Genomic DNA, 6,403 nt, shown 5'->3' on the forward strand with positions numbered 1-6,403 from the left:
TAGATTGGTTGTTGTGGTGCCGTTGTTATCTGTTATGGTTGTGATATTATCCTCATGGGTAGTGTTTAAACATATTTGTTCAATATGATTTAGCATAATCTGGGATTATGTATTAAATGGGAGCACACTTGGGATGACTGATGTTGAAAAGGACTTAGGGGTCTTAATTAAAGGGGTTATCCACCATATGATTTTAGTACGTACCTGGCAGGCAGTAATGGACATGCTTAGGAAGGATATGTGCTTGTCTTGGGGATAAATGGCTATGTTGTGAGATTACCAGAACACTGTGGCTAGCTTTTTGTGAACTGGTATTTCCTTTTTGAGTTTTCCTCTTTGCCTACAAATCCCATAATTCCATTTTCCTCCCTCCCACACATCAGCCACCCCACAATTGAAACATAAATGCCTACAGCTGTTGCATTAGTTGCAGATTAATCTCTCTCCCACCAAGCGATCCCTCCACCCATTGAAGCAGACAGGCTCCCTGTCATCAGCTGACTAGCCGCATTGCAACCTGGGAAATATCTGAGACAACAGTAATTTTGTATGCTGTTAAAAATAAATATTGGAGTGAAAATGACAGAAGAATTGCGAGAAAACTATCACACACAGGTACAGACACTATATTATGAACTACACTAACTTTACAGCCCCTGTAGCATAGTCGAATAAAAAAAAAAATTCCTGGAATACCCCTTTAACAGTAAACTTAGCTGTAGTGACCAGTGTAGAGCAGCTGCTGCCAAGGCAAATAAAATCATGGGGTACATCAATAGGGATATATATATATATATATGCCCACGACAAAGTAAAAATTCTACAGCTGTACAAATCACTAGCCAGACCACACATGGAATACTGTCCCCTTGTTATAGATACAGTCCTGGGTATAAATATATCATGGGAGAGATCTCTGTATGGTCCCCTGATTTATTTATACATAGTTTTTAGGTCTTCCCTAAGTACTGGGCACCAGTAAGATATAGTGAAGCTGGAGATATAGTGGAGCTGGAGAGGGTTCAAAGATGGGCAACCAGGGTAATACAGGGAATGGGAGGACTACAGTGCCCAGAAATATTATCAGAATTAGGGTTATTTAGTTTCGAAAAAAGAAGGCTTAGGGAAAACCTAATAACTATTAGTGTTGCTCGCGAATATTCGCAATTCGAATATTATTCGCGAATATCGCATATTCGCGAATTCGCGAATTTCGCGAATATAGCGCTATATATTCGTAATTACGAATATTCGTTTTTTTTTTGTTTTTTTCTTCACAATACATATCACAGTGATCACCCCTCTCTGCTTCCAGCTTGTGTGGTGTAAAGAAGGCTCTAATACTACTGTGTGAGACTGGCGCGCGAAAATTCGCATATGCTAATTTTCGCATATGCGAATTTTCGCGTATGCTAATTTCGCATATGCTAATTTTCACATATGTTAATTTTCGCATACACGAAATTTCGCGTATGCGAAAATAAAACGAGAATATACCGAATATGCGAATATTCGCGAATATATGACGAATATTTGTCCATATATTCGCGAATATTCGCGAATTCGAATATGGCCTATGCCGCTCAACACTAATAACTATGTATAAATAAATCAGGAGACCATACAGAGATCTCTCCCATGATCTATTTATACCCAGGACTGTATCTATAACAACGGGGCTTCCTCTACGAGGAAAGGAGGTTTCTACATCAGCCCAGACCAGGGTTCTTTACTGTAAGAGCAGTGAGGCTGTGGAATTCTCTGCCTGAGGAGGTGGTCATGGGGAACTCTGTGAAAGAGTTCAAAAGGGTCTGGATGCATTTTTTTGGGAATAATAACATCGCTGGTTAATGGTTATGTATACTAAATTTATAGGGACAGAACATTGATCTAGAGATTTATTCTGACTGCCATATTTGGAGTTGGGAAGGAATATTTACCTCTAGTATGAGGGTTTTTTGCCTTCCTCTGGATCAACTCAGTAGGGACTCATTAGGGTTATAGGTTGAACTTGATGGACTCTGGTCTTTTTTCAACCTTATGAATTCTGTTACTTTGTTACCTTGGACATGCAATTTACCATATTTTCTCACCTGCATCAGTACATCACCTGCACTAACATCTATCCAATGCCCTTTTTGCACTGTTTATATAATTCTCTCACTTCATAATGCATTAACCTGAACACTACCAATACATCCTAAAAAACTAAGTCCTTGAGAACCTAATCCTACAAATGTTCCTACTCTAACAATATCTGATACTACTGAACAACGATCTACATAACCTCTTACATAATTTGACATGAAATATTCAGATTTCTTCTACCTTAAAGCATTTCTATTTTTGCTTTAATAAATTAAAGATTGTTAAATGTTCTGCTTTTAAATTTATGAACTGTATTTTTAGCCCTTCCTAGGACATTTTTATACCCTTTTCATAGTGGTGTTATTTTTTTTTTTTTTTGTATATCTTTTTAACATGGTATGGTTGCAATTTAATGTATTCAATGGTCATTAATAATAATTTCTTGTTATATTTGTGGACTGGAGTTAGTGCTCCTCCCGAAAAAAGAGAAGTCATGAGTATTTTATTTTACTCGATTTTATTCATATATTCGAGTAAAAATTTACTGCTTTAATAGAGATTTTTTTTATTATTGTTATATATTTATTTTTTTATATTGTTTTAGAGTTTTTTGTTTGTTTTTTTGCCCAGATTTTCTATAATACACCCAATGCATGGGTATTTCTTTTTTGCTTAGTTCAAAGTTTTGTGTCTAAATCCCATGAATGTTCTATTATATGTTTATTTATGCGTATAATATCCTGGAATATTAAGGGGCTCCACTCTCCTCATAAGTAGATGATGATTTTACGTCACTTACGTAAATTACATGCTGATATGGCATTGTTACAAGAGACAACTCTTTCTGAAGGTGAATTTTCTATGGAGAAAAAGATATAGGTAGGTACAGTTTTAGGTTCACCTTCAGTAAATCGCAAAACTTGTGTAATTACTTTAATTGACAAACATCTTACACATACAATACTCTTACACATACAATTTTTTCTCATCCCTCAAAAGCACTCTATTGACATATCCTATCCCTTCCAAGATAGTTGGTGGTGATTTTAATTCTGTACTAGACTCTAGGGGGCGATTGTTCATGTACTCTTCCGCAGTCTTCCTCTGTCCCTGGGAGATATGCAAGACAAGACAAGGTATTATCACCACTTTTAGAGAACACTTCATTAGTAGATCTGTGGAGATTACATAATCCAGTTGAACGACAATTCTAATTTTACTCGCATGCCCAATCATCATGGTCACGTATTGACTTTATATTTATACGTAATTCTCTATACCCTTCAGTTCAGACAACACAGATTGAGGACATGTTCATTTCAGATCACACACCCCTTTCAATTCAACTAAATGACTGTCATCCTAGAGATACAGATATCATGTACCGTTTCCCAAGTTCTTTATTCAAAGACGATTCATTCGCACAACTTCTTCAGGGATGGTGGTTGGACTTGTACTAACAATATAACACATAGGGATAATTCTATCCTCTTTTGGGATACTGCTAAAGCTGTCCTCAGAGGACATGTGATCTCATACACAGCTGGAAAAAAAGGGAGTTTTCCTCCAAATATATTTCAGCCAGCAACACATTACGAGGGGCATATACTGCTTTTTTAAATTATCTGACACCTACTCTAAAAGAGGTCTGGATAAAAGCTAAAAATGATTCTGATGATTGGCTGGCAAAGCGTGAACAATTTTACCATACTGATTTCTTAGCTTTACTTCATCGTTTTGGCAATAAATCAGGGAGACTTCTTGCTAACTTAGCTAAAGGGCAACATCCCCCTCCTTCTATACCATCTCTTGAAGACTATAACAATAAACTACTTACTAATCCGTGACAGATCACTGATTATTTAGGTAAATATTACTCACATATTTATACTAATCCACCTCCTCAAATTTACACTGTAAATACCCTCCTACAGGAAGTTGTTCTTTCCCAAATTACTCAAGAACAATTGACATATTTAAACGCACCGATTACCTCAGATATGATTAAAATGGTTACTAATCAATTTAAAAATTCAAAGGCTCTGGGTCCTGATGGACTAACAGGAGAATTTAATAAGATCTTATGTGATCAGGTATCTGATACATTATCAGATCTTTTTAATGGTGCTCTGGAAAATAAAGGCAAAGGCAAAGAGTCAGCAAATACTTCCTATATTAGATTACTTTTAAAACCTAACAAAGACACTTTAGATCCAGGATCATACAGACCTATAGGGGAGATTTATCAAAACTTGTCCCGAGGAAAATTTGCCCAGTTGCCCATAGCAACCAATCAGCTCGCTTCTTTTATTTTTAACAAGGCCTCTGCAAAATGAAAGAAGCAATCTGATTGGTTGCTATTGGTAACTGGTCAACTTTTCCTTTGCACAGGTTTTGATAAATCTCCCCCTCTATCCTTAATAAATGTAGATTCCAAAATGTTATCTAAAATTATGGCTGATCGCCTTTCATTAATTCTCCCATTTCTAATCTCACCTATGCAATCAGGCTTTATTAAGGGCCAATCTGCAGTTATGAATATTCATACAGTTCTTACTGTTCATCACTGACCCAACCAAGAAGGTTACCCTTCTATACTTACTTTAGATGCCAAAAAGGCATTTGATAATGTTAGCTGGTCATGCTTGGTCACGTGCTTGATGCTATGGGAATAACGGGAGCTTTTCTTATAATTTTTCATACTATGTATAATTCTCCCAAATCTAGAATTTACCTACCTGGATTCCTATGTCCTACATTTCCATCATTAAAAGGTACACGTCAGGGGTGCCCGCTTTCTCCCTTACTTTTTTATATAGCTCTCGAACGCTTAGCCAGGTACAGTGGTCCCTCAACATATGATATTAATTGGTTCCAGGAGAACCATCATATGTTGAAACCATCATATGTTGAGTACATATGTCTATGTAAAAATAGTAATTGGTTCTGGGGCCTCGGAACCATTGTATGTTGAATACATATCTCTATGGGAAACTGCTAATTGGTTCTGGGATGACCATTGTATGTGGAGTGTATGGGGAGTGTTTAACAAACCAGGGTGCCTCCAGCTGTTGCACAACTACAACTCCCAGCATGCATGTACAGCCATTGACTGTCTGGGCATGCTGGGAGTTATAGTTTGGCAACAGCTGGAGGCACACTGATAGGGAAACATTGATGTATGGGATGTATAGTGTGTATATGTATTGTATGTGATGTGTGACATCGCATACAGTACTGTACAGTTCTTTAAATACCTTCAGGGGAGACAGCATGTCCTCCATTACGATCCTGCCGACAGCTCTATAGGAAAGGAAGGGGAGCAGCTCATTGGATGCCTGCAGCAAGATGCTGCAGGTTATTGGCTATGGCTGCACTGGGGGGGGGGGGGGGGGGCTTACACAGAGCTCACAGTGGAAGCCTGCGTGAGTTAGCCGGACTGCATGTGAGTGACAGGAGGCAGAACGGGGCACACGGGGACATTAAACAACTATCTGTCAGTTGCTGAAGTTGTCAGCGCTGTCAGATAGCTGTTTGTATGATGGCCCCGACACACAGCAGCATCATATGTCGAGGCTGCCTTCAACATACGATGGGCTCTGAGAGGCCATCATATGTTGAAATGATCATATGTTGGGGCCATCATAAGTCGGGGGATCACTGTATTTATCATCTACTTCATCCTTTTCAGGCATTCACATTGGAGATAGGGAGGAGCAGATATCCTTATTTGCAGATTACATCATTTTATTTCTTCAAGATCCCATTAAATCACTGTCCTTCATTGTAGATACTTTAAAGGGGTTCTCCGTTGCTTACACATCTTATCCCCTATCCAAAGGATAGGGGATAAGATGCCTGATCGCAAGAGTCCCGCAGCTGGGGACGCTCGTGATCATGCACGCGGCACCCCGTTTGTAATCAGTCCCCGGAGCGTGTTCGCTCCGGGACTGATTACGGTCGACCGCAGGGCCGGCGGCGTGTGACGTCACGCTTCCGCCCCCGTGTGACGTCACACTCCGCCCCTCAATGCAAGCCTATGGGAGGTAGCGTGATAGCCATTGGATAGGGGATAAGATGTGTAAGCACCGGAGTCCCCCTTTAAAACAATTTGGTCAATACTCAGGCTACAAAATGAATATTACCAAATATGAACTATTATTACTTAGACGTCCCTCTTCATTACACCTATATAATCTTCTAACCTTATGTTAAGTTCATATGGCTCCACAAACCATAACATATTTAGGCATTAAAATTGGAAGAACAGTTGTCATCTCCTTAAAATGTCTAGATTTGCTAAATTATTAAATTC

At 38.7% G+C, this 6,403-nt stretch overlaps 1 long non-coding RNA gene across 1 annotated transcript; it reads right to left on the minus strand.

The window, feature by feature from the left end:
* Positions 1 to 2,830: 2,830 nt before the first annotated feature.
* On the minus strand, positions 2,831 to 5,448 carry LOC130367052 (uncharacterized). Its single transcript, XR_008892060.1, has 3 exons — positions 5,346 to 5,448; positions 3,065 to 3,198; positions 2,831 to 2,947 (listed from the first exon to the last, which is right to left on the minus strand). It is a non-coding gene; the product is annotated as an uncharacterized LOC130367052 (long non-coding RNA).
* Between the last annotated feature and the right edge of the window lie 955 nt (positions 5,449 to 6,403).

Source organism: Hyla sarda, chromosome 4 (genome assembly GCF_029499605.1).
Source record: "Hyla sarda isolate aHylSar1 chromosome 4, aHylSar1.hap1, whole genome shotgun sequence".
In the NCBI taxonomy this organism is placed as follows: Eukaryota; Metazoa; Chordata; class Amphibia; order Anura; family Hylidae; genus Hyla; species Hyla sarda.